Below are 15,358 nucleotides of genomic sequence, written 5' to 3'. Positions count from 1 at the left end.
GCCAGGAAAGTGTGTATATGAAACCGGAAGGGACATCACTTCCGGTTCCATTGTTTGCATGTGGGATTGAGGCATACATTTGCCTCAATCTCACTGCAGTCTCTCTGCCCCCGCCGGTGGTTGTGTTCCCTGGCATCGGTAAGTACAGGACAGCCCAGAAACAACGGGAGGAGGGTGGGCCGCCAGCGGGAGGGGGAAGGCACTGTGCAGCCAGCTGTGTGAAAGTGGTCGGCAGCTATGGAGCTGCAGTATCACTTTCACTTTGAAGCCGGTCGCCGACTCTACAAAATCCACACAGGCTGATGGTTGCTACTGCTTGTGATCAAAGGTTCACTCTGGACATACATAGTATGCCCAAAGAGCTGAACTGGATAAAGTAAACTTAGTGTAGAGTTATTCACTTGAGGGTCATCAAAGAAGACAAATGGGCACTCTTTACGTCTGGAGGAAAAGAGATTTAATCTCCAAATACAGAAAGGCTTCTTCACAGTAACAGCTGTGAAAATGTGGAAAAGACACACTCAACATCTGGTTCTGGCCAGCTCAGTGAATTGTTTTAAGAAGGGCCTGGATTATTTCCTAAATGCACATTATATAACTGAATACTAATATTTATAGGTAAAGTTGATCCAAGGAATATCCGATTGCCTCTTAGTGGATTAAGAAGGAATTTTTTTCCCCACTGGAGCAAATTGGATAATGCTTTATTGATTACAATTACTACAAAAGGTAATAACTGTGGGGCATGAGCTGATGGAAGAGTTAAAAGTTTAGTTGTTAGTTGAAGGTAGGATAGGCTTCCCAGAAGAGATGAGATTTCAGAGATTGCCTAAAGGTGATTTTTTTTTTCTTCAAAGCATTGGGTTTTTAGTTGCTGCATTTCACACTATTTACAATTATTATTTAGTGTAGGACTGATAGCAAAAATTTGGAAGGATTAAAATGGATATTGTTAATGTTGGACATTTGAATTAGCAAGCTTTACTCACAATAATAAAAAAATGTAAGGACATTTTTTGGTCTTTCAAGGAAAAAAAAGTAAAAGATGAACTTTGAACTTATGTGATAGCTGAGGCGATATTTGTGTACAATAGTAAAACCTAGGAACATTTTACATCCTAAAAAAAATGAGCCTACCCTTTAAATATAGATTGGAGACCAGACTTATGTCAATAAAACATTTTATATTGATAATTACAAGCATTTTACCTTACTTAACCCAATACCCCAATACATAGTTAGTAGAAAGAAGAATACCCCCCCCCCCCCTTTACACTTCGGTAGTACATAGACTACTGGTGTACTGTCACCTTAGGTCCTTGGAATAGACTTTTAGAGATGAGCAAACTTCTAAAAAGTTTAATCAGCAGTGGTTTGGCAGAAACCTTTACAACATTGCTAATTTCAGAAACTTGGAATTTTAAAACTGAATGTCCTATGCATATTCAAATTAAGATCCTAAATAAATGTTCATTATAGAGTAACTAATAATTCAGAATTGTGCAGAATTGTTTGGGAAGCTCATATTTTGATGTGTATATGGGCTCTCTTTAACAGCGCTAAAAAATATATATATAATAAATGTATAAAGAATAAAAACATTTTTACAGTTGATATTATGAATATATATATATATAAGTAGCAATGAGAATTGTATTCGCTGCAACCTTGGGTTTGAGTCAGATCTCCATTTTTCGCAGTTCAGTGATACACTGAATTTATGGCTGAAAATGTACTCTCAAACCCACAGCTGGCAGCGGGCATCCAAATCCTTCTGGCAGCACTGCCCCAAAAACAAAGGCTGCTTATACCCCCTGTGCCAGTTTAGCTAACTACGCAGTTGGCCCTTTTTCATTATGTCTGCTGTTTACAATAGCAATGTAACTGCAACCTCTTCCAGCTGTTAGATAATGAGTGTATGTGAAATCTCCATTAACAGCTGTAAATAATATTATACAGTATATATATATATATATATATATATATATATATATATATATATATATATTTAGTTAGATTGAAATATTTTTAAACTTTTGAGTGTCATGTTGGTGTTACTGTAATTAGTCTGGTTTTGGCTTTCCCTTATCACATGGGTGCTAAACAGCAGCCGTCTTTGAATCCTCCAATCAGGCGGTGCCCAATATACATTTGTTAGCTGCAGTGACCAATTATGGAGCTTTATATTAGCCACAGTACAGAAAGGATAGGGGATATAATGCTTTTTTACCATGCTGGGCAATTTTTTTTTGTGTTGGGACACACAGCAGTCACCATGACCAGACCTGAAGTTGAGAAGTAAACTAACTCTATACTTGTACATTGTATTGTAAATATGGCTTAGTGTGTAATTTGTAAATATCATATATGTCAGAGGACTTATACTGTACATTGTGTAGTAAATACAGTTTAGTGTGTAATTTGTATATGTTATGTAACCCTATTAATAAATGTGTATTGTGGATGGAACTACCTCTTTTGTGTAAGATCTCTCAGATCTAACTGTGCATGTGTAAATACTCCAATGATTGAAGTGTATGTACATATACACAGAAACTAGTTAACACAGAATCACATGTATCACGGAAAGCCCAACACTCACTTTGCTACTACCATGATGTACCAAGAATGTGGCTTGGAAAGAGATAGATACAGCCAAATATGCTTTGCCAGAGTATGTTATCTCAGAGGCTGTCCATGTGGTTTCAAAATGCCACTACATGAAAAGGTCCTTTCCCTATTGTATGGTAATTTCTTTCAAATTTAGCTTTGGTACAGTGGGGATCGAAAGTTTGGGCACCCCAGGTACAAATTTGTATTAATGTGCATAAAGAAGCCAAGGAAAGATGGAAAAAATCTCCAAATGGCATCAAATTACAGATTAGACATTCTTATAATATGTCAACAAAAGTTAGATTTTATTTCCATCATTGACACTTTCAAAATTACAGAAAACAAAAAAAAATGGCATCTGAAAAAGTTTGGGCACCCTGCAGAGTTTATAGCATGCACTGTCCCCTTTGCAAGGCTGAGACCTGCCAGTGTCATGGATTGTTCTCAATAATCGTCTGGGAAGACCAGGGGATGTCAATCTCAAAGGTTTTAAATGCCCAGACTCATCTGACCTTGCCCCAACAATCAGCATCATGGGATCTTCTAAGCAGTTGTCTAGAAAACTGAAACTGAAAATAGTTGATGCTCACAAAGCTGGAGAAGGCTATAAGAAGATAGCAAAGCGTATTCAGATGTCAATATCCACTGTTCGGAATGTAATTAAGGAATGGCAGTCATCAGGAACAGTGGAAACTAAAGCAAGATCTGGAAGACCAAGAAAAATATCAGACAGAACAGTTCGCAGGACTGTGAGATAAACAATTCATAACCCACGTTTGACTGCACGATCCCTCCAGAAAGATCTGGCAGACACTGGAGTTGTGGTACACTATTCCACTATAAAGAGATACTTGTACAAATATGGTCTTCATGGAAGAGTCATCAGAAGAAAACCTCTTCTACGTCCTCACCACAAAAATCAGCGTTTGAACTTTGCAAATGAACATATAGACAAGCCTGATGCATTTTGGAAACAAGTTCTGTGGACCAATGAGGTTAAAATTGAAGCAAAGGTACGTTTGGAGAAGAAGGGGCACAAAATTTAATGAAAAGAACCTCTGTCCAACTGTTAAGCATGGGGGTGGATCAATCATGCTTTGCAGTTGTATTGCAGCCAGTGGCACAGGGAACATCTCACGAGTAGAAGGAAAAATGGATTCAATAAAATTTCAGCAAATTTTGGATGGTAACTTGATGGCATCTGTGAAAAAGCTGAAGTTAAAGAGAGGATGGCTTCTACAAATGGATAATGATCCTAAACACACCTCGAAATCCACGGGGGATTACATCAAGAAGCATAAACTGAAGGTTTTGCCATGGCCTTCACAATCTCCTGACCTCAACATAATTGAAAATCTAAGGATAGACCTTAAAAGAGCAGTGCGTGACAGACAGCCCAGAAATCTCAACGAACTGGAAGACTTTTGTAAGGAAGAATGGGCAAAGATACCTCAAACAAGAATTGAAAGACTCTTAGCTGGCTACAAAAAGCGTTTACAAACTGTGATACTTGCCAAAGGGGGCAGTACAAGATATTAACTCTGCAGGGTGCCCAAACTTTTGCAGACGCCATTTTTTTGTTTTCTGTTATTTTGAAAGTGTAAATGATGGAAATAAAATCTAACTTTTGTTGGCATATTATAAGAATGTCTAATCTGTAATTTGATGCCTTTTAGAGATTTTTCCATCCTTCCTTGGCTTCTTTATGCACATTAATACAAATTTTTACCTGGGGTGCCCAAACTTTCGATCCCCACTGTATATGTCCCCTATGGCAGTTTTCAACTTTCAATGCCTCTTTTTTAACAATAGTTTACTTATTAGTCCTACAAAACGAACAATGAGAACATTGATGGACGCTTCGTGAAACTTACTGCCAAAGGAACCCAGGCAGATTAGTTCATCCCTAGCTACAAGGTTAGTCATAAAGACAAGTAATGTGTCAAGTAATAGATATTCCATATATCTTATAATATGTAATTAATAGATACGGCAAGGATATTTATTTATAAATATGCCTGTGTTGGATCAGCTTGTTATTGTTTGTCCAAAATTGTGAGGAATGTAGGTGGGGTGGTGTATCTGTTGTGGGGGGGGGGGGATTTTGCCAGGAGATGGACTCTAAAACCTGCCGCAAACTTCCTTTAAATGTTTTTATTAGGTATTTCACAAAAAAAGCAAAGAACAATGTGAACATTGTCCACCATTCAATGAGTTGTAATGCATATAATCATTTACATAAATGTAATTATTGGAACAGAAGTTGCAAGCATCAATAAGTCCTAGTAACTATACTGAGTGCTTAAACATGATGTATATTATGTCGTCCCATTCCCCTCAGACACCCCAGTTGGGAAAAAACTGTGTCATGGTGGCGAGAACACATTCTTAATCTTAAAATCTAATTAACTTAGGGTGGGGTAAACGTGGATATGACAAACTGTTCATTCCCAGTATTCGCATTTGCAGAGGTACATATTTCAGAGGTACATATTTCACCAATTTTGCAATTGCATATGTTGAACTTGAAACCATTTGTATATGTAATACTGACAGGTCCGGTGACCTGTATCATAGCATGGGTCTTACTCTAAGATAATTCTTTACCTAACCCTATTTAGGGGTAACATTAGGAAGTAAACAAGAGTAATGATAACCTTAGGATCTTTGCTTGAGTCTGAATTATTGGATGGAATAAATCATGCCTGATCTGCAGGATTCCCATGGTTGCCACTTTTTTGCTGTTGACCTGTCGCAAACTTCATCACAACATGGTGAAAGGGTTATGTTAATTAGAACATGATGTTTCACAATTTTATACCTCCAGTCATGTTTTGAACAATTACAATGAGTGGGATATGGGAATGGGATATGTTCTCAACACTGAAAAGAGCAACTTGTAGGGATGATCGAACGGTTCAGGTCGACCATCGGTTCGACCCGAACATTGACTGTTCGAGGTTCGGCCGAATTCCGAACTTTTTGCTGAAAAACTTTGGAATTCGGCAACCAGAACCGACCAAAATGCAATAGGACAGGAAATGGGCTTTAAAAGCCCGTGATTGGACCAGAACCATCAGTAAAAGCCAATTGAGGGGGCAGGAGAATGCTAGGAATGTGATTGGAGTGACTAGGGGGTCCAGAGGTCAATCATTAGTGAATACGCCAGTATATAAGATAGCCCCGCCAAATTCCTAGCATTGTAATACAGGGACATGGAAAAGAGTGGAAGCAGTTCTGTTACTTCTGCTTCAAAGTGTCATTTAGCAATTATTAGTGTGAGAAAAGGGATATCTAGTGTAGTTAGGGTACTATTTTCCACTATAGTTAGATTTAATAATCTAGTTTCTGTAGGGAAAGTGTTAAGTGTAAGGGGACCGTAGTGTAGAGTAGGGTTAACTGACTCTGACTCCTATGGCAGGGTGACAAAACCCTTCCATGTCAGGGTGACCGCTATAGAGAAAAGATCGTTTCTCTTAGGTCACTTATAGAACAGCGATATGGCTTCGCACCTGTCACCCTGCTTTTTGCTGCAGGCGTTTATAGGGCTTTTTTGAGGGCATGTTTGGAGTCAGGCATGACATCTGAACTTCTGTGTAGGGGTATATATACACACACACATGTATGTATATATACACATACACATATATAGGTGTGAAAGTAGCAGAACACTATGCTTGCGCTAATGAAATAATTAACAGGCATATGTCTCCACTCCTATCACACCTATATATGTGTGTATGTGTATAAATACATATAAGTGTGTGTGTATATATACCCCTATACAGAAGTTGAGATGTTTTGCCTGCCTCCAAAGACCCCAAAATAATGCCCAAAAAAAACGCCTGCTGCAAAAACACACCTGGGCGTTTTTGTAGCTGGCGTTTTTTTGGGCATTTTTTTGGCGTCTTTGGAGTCAGGCATGACATCTGAACTTCTGTGTAGGGGTATATATACACATACACATATATAGGTGTGAAAGTAGCAGAACACTATGCTTGCGCTAATGAAATAATTAACAGGCATATGTCTCCGCTCCTATTACACCTATATGTGTGTATGTGTATAAATACATATAAGTGTGTGTGTATATATACCCCTATACAGAAGTTCAGATGTTTTGCCTGCCTCCAAAGACCCCAAAAAAATGCCCAAAAAAATGCCTGCTGCAAAAACACACCTGGGCGTTTTTGTAGCTGGCGTTTTTTTGGGCATTTTTTTGGGGTCTTTGGAGGCAGGCAAAACATCAGAACCTCTGTATAGGGGTATATATACACACACACTTATATGTATTTATACACATACACACATATAGGTGTGATAGGAGCGGAGACATATGCCTGTTAATTATTTCATTAGTACAAGCATAGTGTTCTGCTACTTTCACACCTATATATGTGTATGTGTATATATACATACATGTGTGTGTGTGTATATATACCCATACACAGTAGTTCTGATGTTATGCCTGCCTCCAAAGACGCCCAAAAAATGCCCAAAAAAACGCCAGCTACAAAAACGCCCAGGTGTGTTTTTGCAGCAGGCGTTTTTTTGGGGTATTTTTTTGGGGTCTTTGGAGGCAGGCAAAACATCTGAACTTCTGTATAGGGGTATATATACACACACGCTTATATGTATTATTTATACACATACACACATATAGGTGTTATAGCAGAGAAGCCATATGGGTGTTAATTATTTCATTAGCGCAATTATAGTGTTCTGCTACTTTCACACCTATATATGTGTATGTGTATATATACATACATGTGTGTGTGTGTATATATACCCCTACACAGCAGTTCTGATGTTATGCCAGCCTCCAAAGACCCCCAAAAAATGCCCAATGAAACGCTTGCTACAAAACCGGCAAGGTGTGAAAATAGCGGAGCCATATCCCTGTTCTATATTAATTCTAAGACAAACTACAGAGCTGAAACTTCACAGGTACACTTGTTAGACCCCCCCCCCCCCCAGACACTAAATCCAAAGAAATCTCTCTTTTTTTTTTTCAATAATTTTTTCAATAATTGTCTCTCTATCAAAAATGACACTTTTTAAGAACTTTTTTTTGTGATTAATAGTCCCTGGGGCATGACCCAGAACCCTAGGCACTTTTTAGGGGCATTTATTGGGTTTTAGGGCTTCAAAATGGTGTTTTTTGATTACAGAAGTTCGGGTCCCATTGATTTCAATGGGGTTCTGGAATCCGAACCAAACTTTCAGGAAATTCGGGTGTTCTGGTCGAACCGAACTTTTCAAAAGTTCGATCATCTCTAGCAACTTGAATGTGTTGTGAAATGTCTTCAACATTACACAACAAGTCTAATTGAATGATACTCACTCCTGCTAGCTATACCATGATCTGGATGAATGAAAACGTGTAAAGACATACTGGGAGGTTATATGGTCAGGTAATTCTTTGATTTGTATGTTCATATAATATATGTATGTGCTTTGTTGTGCTTTTTTGCATTAGTTCAGTGTTCAATGTTTGAGTTTTGGAAGCTTGGAATACTACTCCATCTCCACCTCTCTCCTTGAAATACTATTAATTTTCTGCCCCTACATACTTTGATTTCCTTAAGGCCCGTTCACACCTGAGCAATGTTCATCTTGTAAACGCTCAGCTCTGAAGCTCCAAAATTCCCAACAAGCAGAATTTCATTCATTTTAATGGCACCTGTTCATATCTGAAAAAACGTAAAATGCCTGAAACTCAAAAAAAAGTACATGAGCTACTTATTGGCTCCATTGACACCTGAGCATATGAATTTACTGGCATTTTTCTGGTGCTTTTTTAAGCTTTTTTTGCAGATTTTTTACAAGCTTTTTTTTAAAAGCATTTTAGAAGAGTATTACAAGCGTTTTACAGCTTCAGGTATTTTAGTTTAGCCAATAGAAAGCATTAGGGGGGGAGAGGGAGAAGAAATTGGGGATGGAGAGCTGCTATTTGAGCATTTTACGGGCATTTTAAGAGCATGTTTTACGCTCAGATGTGAACAGGGGCCACTGAAATTAATAGAATTTTGCTTGTTGGGCATTTTGGAGCTGAAGAGCATTTTTGGCCCCACTGACTTTAATAAAAAAAAGTCTGACTTAAGTAGAAAAACGCTTGTAAAATGCTCAAATAGCAGCTCTCCATCCCTAATTTCCTCTCCTTCTCCTCCCCCTAGTGGTTTCTATTGGCTAAACAAAAACGCCTGAAGCTGTAAAACACTTGTAATCTAAAACATTTTAAAAAAAGCTTGTAAAAGCTGCAAAAAAAAAAAATGTCAGTAAATTGAGATGCTCAGGTGTGAATGGAACCTAATTTTCTCACTCCCAGTTCAGTCATTCCCTGTGTGTATACTTGAAAGAAGTGATATGTGGTTTATTTACTAAAACTGGAGAGTGCAAAGTCTGGTGCAGCTCTGCATAGAAATCAATCAGCGTCTAGTTTTTTTTTTTTTTTTCAAAGCGTAATTGAAGCTGAAGTTAGAAGCTGATTTGCTACCATGCACAGCTGCACCAGATTTTGCACTCTAAAGTTTCAGTAAATAAACACCATTTTGTTAAATTTTCCAGAACTCTTCATAGGCAAGTTTACCAACTTGACTTTTTTTTACGTAACTGTGTACTTTTCAGCATATGCTGCACTTTGATATAAAATATGTGTGTTGTAATTCTTTCAATAAACTGAAAAAAGGGTAAGACAAGTGTTAAAAAAGACTATAGTAAAACAAAAAGCAACTATCTTAACTATCACTCGAAGACTAAAGGGGGAAAGAAGAGGAAATCTTCGTTCCCTTAGGATTGATAGGAATTTATAGGCATCTGTTTGACTGATCTCAAAAGGAATGTACACTAAACTATATATAAAAAGAAGTTTATTTTATACAAAAGGTACATAGGTTTCATGAGAAACAAAACCATTATACAAGAATACAAAAAAACAGTCATATGACAATATGCTCCTACATCAAGGGAACCCTTGTGCATAACAGAATATAACATTTGGTATGTAGAATTCAGACCATGGAAATGGTCAGACTTAGCAGTTTGTAGTATCACTTTTGTATCCAAGTGTGATTTGTCATGTGAAGTGCCGATCAGGATAACAGATTACCAGACTCTTCGGGAGACATCACGGACGTCTCCCAAAGAGGCTGGTAACAAGAGGAGACATACAAGTCTTAGTCCCTCTCAAACAGGCATAAGCTCCGGGCGAACCTTTGAGTTCATTTACGGGGGAATACAGGATGCTCATTGCTTCTGCTACTACAACTCCACTCGCCTGAAGAAGCTACAGAGCGAAACGCGTAGCGATTTTCTGGTCATGTTTCCACCACAAGTGAACCCTGCATATCCTACAAACTGATAAGTCTGATCATTTCCATGGTCTGAATTCTACATACCAAATTTTAACTTCTGTTATGCACAAGGGTTCCCTTGATGTAGGAGCATATTGTCATATGACAGTTTTTTGTATTCTTGTATAATGGTTTCGTTTCTCCTGAAACCTATATACCTTTTGTATAAAATAAACTTGTTTTTATATATATTTTAGTGTACATTCCTTTTGAGATCAGTCAAACAGATGCCTAAAAAGTCCTATCAATCCTAAGGGGGAGGAAGATTTCCTCTTCTTTCCCCCTTTAGTCTTCCAGTATACGTTTTTTTGGGATGTGGCATCAATATATTGAGATTATGTCTCTAATTCCTCTATTGACTTGAATTTCTATTCACTCCCTATCCTATAGCTAAACAGGAATTGAGAGGAAATCCCTGCAAATTAAGGGAATTCCTCGGGGACCCCAAGGGCACTAAAACTAGTGTTCCCATTGGAAGATTTGCCCTATATTATTTTTCTGGGGACAAACCAAAATTTGGGATTTCTTTTCACTTTCATTGATAATGGTATACAGGACAAAAAGAGAGGAGGAATCTCCCTAAGTTGGGCACAGACAGCAAACAAAAAAACAGACAAGTGTTCTAATACCTCTGTACGCTATCCAAAACTAAAAAAAATAAAAAAGTTTTTTTTTTAAACTTTAAAAGTTTTGCCTTTAGTTATTTTTTAAGTTAAAGGTGATGTGCTCTGCACTCAGAACGGAAATCAAAGAATAACTTGGAAATTCTTTGTTATTCCTTTGTTCATTTTCCCATATTCTCAGGGTTTTTAAAGTCTCCAGTCTCTACAGTCGCTTTGAATAGAAGTATTTGTAAATAATTCATAATGAGTGCCACATTTAAGTGGTGCAATTAAATGTGGTTAATTAAAGGCAAACAATTCTGTAGAGCAGTCTTCTTGTTGAGTGAAGAAAGTCTGCTAGTCATAAAAATACATTTTATAACTTACAGCAAATTATTTACATGTGCTTTTCCTTTGTGTTCCATCTGTTTAATTAAACAAACACTCGCTCTATTTTTGCCTTGCTTTAAACATTCTGTCTTCAAAAAAGTTTCTATACATAAATGAGTTTCATGGGTGGTGGTTCTAAAAATACAATCCACAGGTTCAGAAATCCATTTTAGCACAGATGAGTTTATGAGGACTAGACCTATATCTCTCAAGTTGCATATTTTGTAAGGCTTTTTTTCAGTCAAGGCACCCTTTAAAATTATGGACAATCTCAAGGCACCCTATTCTAAAATGTAAAAAACTATTCTAATAGTTTTACATAATACGTCAACATCCACAAACGTAGGACACCCAATATTAGCAGTGATTTATTCCTCCAAATCTAATACACTTTTGCACACTGGTACTGACTAGAATTCCAATGTTTCTCTTCTCCCTCAGTGCTTCTCCATCACTCAACTAATGTGACCCCCAACTCTGACAGAGAGGAGCAGGGGAGGGTAGTTGGTTGTTAGGACACCAACAGCTAGAAGATCGTAATGGTGCACAATAAAAACCTGTGGCTTTGCATCACTAAAAGGCAAGCTTCATCCATCTGCTGGCTTGTATACAATTCTGGGACAGGTGTCAGGCATTTTACCAAGGCACCCCTGAAGAAACCTCAAGGCACCCCATGGTCCCTGGGCACCATGGTTGAAAAAGGCTGCTTTAGACTCCATTCACACTACCGCGACTTGTCAGGCGACTTGTCAGCCTGACAAGTCGCGGCCCATCGCGGTCCATGCAGTGCTACAGGACCCGTTCTAATAGGAGCGACACAAGTCGCTCCGACTTAGAAAAAGGGTCCTGTACTACTTCGGGGCGACCTCGGAGCGACTTGCATAGACATTCATTATATGAAGTCCGTGCAAGTCGCGCCGAAGTCGCGGTGCACGGGACTTCACAGGTCGCCCCCCAAGTCCGAGCGACCTAGTGTGAACCGGCACTTAGGGGAATTTCCTTTGTAACCTTGTATTAGATGGTTTATTAGTTGTCAAGCAAATATCAGCAATATCTGCAACAAATTTACCATTGAAGCCATTAGAACCTCACAAGAAAAAGATCCCATTAATAAAACGATTCAATTCACAGTAGCTTTTGCAGCACATTTCTGGTGATATTGTTGTGTTAGGGAGTCTATTGCCAAATTCATGTAACCCCTGTGACACTTTTGGAGATAGTTTGCATGCAACAGATTCAAATACCGGTAGTTCTTTTTTGTGACACTTTTCGAAAATGGCTCCTTCCTTCCTTCCGTCCTTCCTGTACTCTTTACTTTTTTTCTCCCCATCCTTTCTTTCTTCCCCTTCCTTCCTATCAAATCCACATAATATAAATAATATTGTAAAATACATTTTATTGTTATGATAAATCATCTGTAGACATCAGCACATAGTCTCCACTGTAATATTGGTAAAAAAAAACTGAAATCCACCCTACTGTCTTATTAGAAATTTATTATTGAAAACATTTTTCCCCAGAAATGTTTGATGTGGCAATTTTGAATGTTAAAATAAAGAAATTGGTTTGTGGTAGAGGAATTTACTAGAAATAGGCCAGACAGGCAAGGAAACTGTTTGCCATGTGTCTTCTAAAGCCTCAGTCTCCTAAATGTTCTTAGATGTTGAGTAAGTATGGCTAATACGGAAATAATATGTCAGTTAGTGTTAGAGTACTTTATAAATATGTTCAGCTAAATTTATTTCGTTTTTTTTTTTTTACTACAAATATTACTATATAAAATTATTTGCAAATCCTAGTCATTTAAAGATGAAAATCTGAAAATAATTTTATTATTTTAACCATTTGAATTCTGGAAGGTTTTAGCTCCTTCATGACCAGGGTATTTTTTGCTATTCAGCACTGTGCTACTGTACGCAAATGAAATTTTTATAATTTCTTTACACAAATAGAGCTTTCTTTTGGTAGTATTTGATCACCACTGGGTTTTTTTTTTTTGTGATATAGATACAAAAGACTGTAATTAAAAAAAAAAAAAAAAACACTGTACCCAAATAAAAATATATATATTTTTTCATACAAATAAAGCTTTCCTTCTGTGGTATCACCAAGTTCTTTTTTTTATTTTTTATTATATAAACAAAATAAGACTGAAAATTTTGAAAAGCAAAACAATATGTTCTACTTTCTGCCATAAAACATATCTTGTAAAATCAAATTTCATCACAAATTTAGGCCAAAATGTAAATCCCAAAAAGTGTTTATTAATCGGTTTGTGTGAAAGTTATAGTGTCTACAAACAATGATCTATATATTTTTGAAAATCGATCAATTCTGATGTACTGATGATGATCTCATTTCTTGTGGTCCTAAAATGCCAGGACAGTACAAAAATTCCCCCAAATGACCCCTTTTTGGAAAGTAGACAGTCTAATGCATTTAGTAAGAGACATGGTGAGTTTATTGAAGCTGTAATTTGTTGTCACATAGCGGTCACACGGAGGGGGTTTGGTGTGGCACAGGATGCTCCTAAACTCAGAGCAGACACATGATGTACATGTATGTGATTGTGTCGGTACGTGCCGCCTGCTGCAGTACATGTACTGTGGTGGGCTGGCAAGTGGTTAAGGATGAACTTATAAATCTCAGCATTCCTCTTGATAATCATGGCTCAGCCAGAATGTGGTTCTTTGCACTTTGTTTACTTACAATGTAATGGATTTTATTAGGCATAAACATATTTATTTGTGATTTCAAAAAGGCAATAATTCAGGGTAATGCAGAATTTGTCAACCTCAGAGCATCAGGGAAAAAGCTGTTACTCAGCCTAGTGGTTCTAGCACTAATGTTGTGTAACCTCCAACCTGAAAGGAAAGGGGAGACGGACCATAAGCAGGATAGGAAGGGTTCCTACTGAAGGTAATCTCTCTATACCTGCTGTTGTAAATAATATTGATGGTGGGAAGATTGCTGCTCTAATCTAGATAGTTTGCAGTAGTGTTGTGTGGCTTCCAATGGACCACGCAACATGGCAGAAGCATGGACAGATGAGTATAAGGCTTGATCGGGTAGGGGGAACTTGAAAGAATATTATACAAAAGTACAGCTATCCTTTATCCTAGAGACAGAAAGCAAGGAGCATTTTTGAAAGGAGGTCATCAACTGCATTCTGTACCGGTTTCCTTTAACCATCAGAGATTAAGGATCAGGATATGGTTAGCACACTTGAAAAAATGTCTTGAAAACGTGAAAAAAACAAAACATCCTGGAAATTCACTGAATCACTGCACCAATAAACATGTCACAACATGTGGCGAACTGTCCATGTCTGGCCATAAAAGCTTCACACTACAATTCTGATTTAGCCAGTTTATTTTGGATTCACAGAGAGGTCATCATAAAGCAGTATTAAACCCAAAACCAAAAATGTAAAATATTGCAGCTTACAATCCTTGGATGTGGTGGCTGCATTTGTTTTATTACTTTAGGCTTTTTTGTATCTGTTTTCACCTGGTAATCGGGCCAGTAAAATGCAAAAAATGTGTCAAACTGCGCTAACGAATGAAAAAGATACTGTGAAAGTGTAAATAGCAGCTAGCACTCCAACTGACATAGATTGTGACAACATAAAATATATAAACAGTGCAGCGCTATCAAACCAAATGAATCAAAAATGAATAATATTATATACACAAAATAAATTGTTATATATAAAGTGGAAGATTAAGGGGTAAATCAAAACTCCTTAAAATTATATATAAAGAAAAGTCCAAAAGTGCTGGTGAAAAACAGTCCAAATAAATCCACACAGAAATATTGACTTTGAAGGAAAAGGTCCCACACCACAGAAACTAAAATGTGCTCACCAGATGGTATGGACCCAAATTACTATGCAGTAAGTGGGTCATACAGGCTGAATATGAAGATGTCCACAACACCGAATCATGGGGATTTCTACAGCATCTCTGGATCACGGACTGAGCCAAGGTGAATTATCCACAGACAGCTCCAAAAGGTTATGCCAAGGAATCCCAATTCATAGGTGGATATAAGGGGATAAACCAAAGGACAACATAACGTAATACTGTATGGATGGTTTAATGAAAAAAAAGAAATGCACTTACAGAGTTTTCACATGTAAAAGGCATTCAATGTAAACTGGCACTGGTAATACTCCTGACGCGTTTCATTAAATATAACATCCTCATAGGAAATCTGGCCAGTAACACACCTCCTGTATTAGAGTGCCCCCACTCTGGATGAAGGAGCACAGGGGTATCTGTGGACAGCACCATTGTTAATCTGGGGGTAGTGAAATGTTGGGTGTACTAGCAGATTTAGATACACTAACAAATTGAATCCAAACTCTAGCTAACACTGCAGCTATGCAGGCATTTAGAG

Source organism: Pelophylax lessonae (genome assembly GCF_965119305.1).
Source record: "Pelophylax lessonae genome assembly, chromosome: 2".
NCBI classification, from domain to species: Eukaryota; Metazoa; Chordata; class Amphibia; order Anura; family Ranidae; genus Pelophylax; species Pelophylax lessonae.
This window is presented reverse-complemented; position numbering follows the sequence as displayed.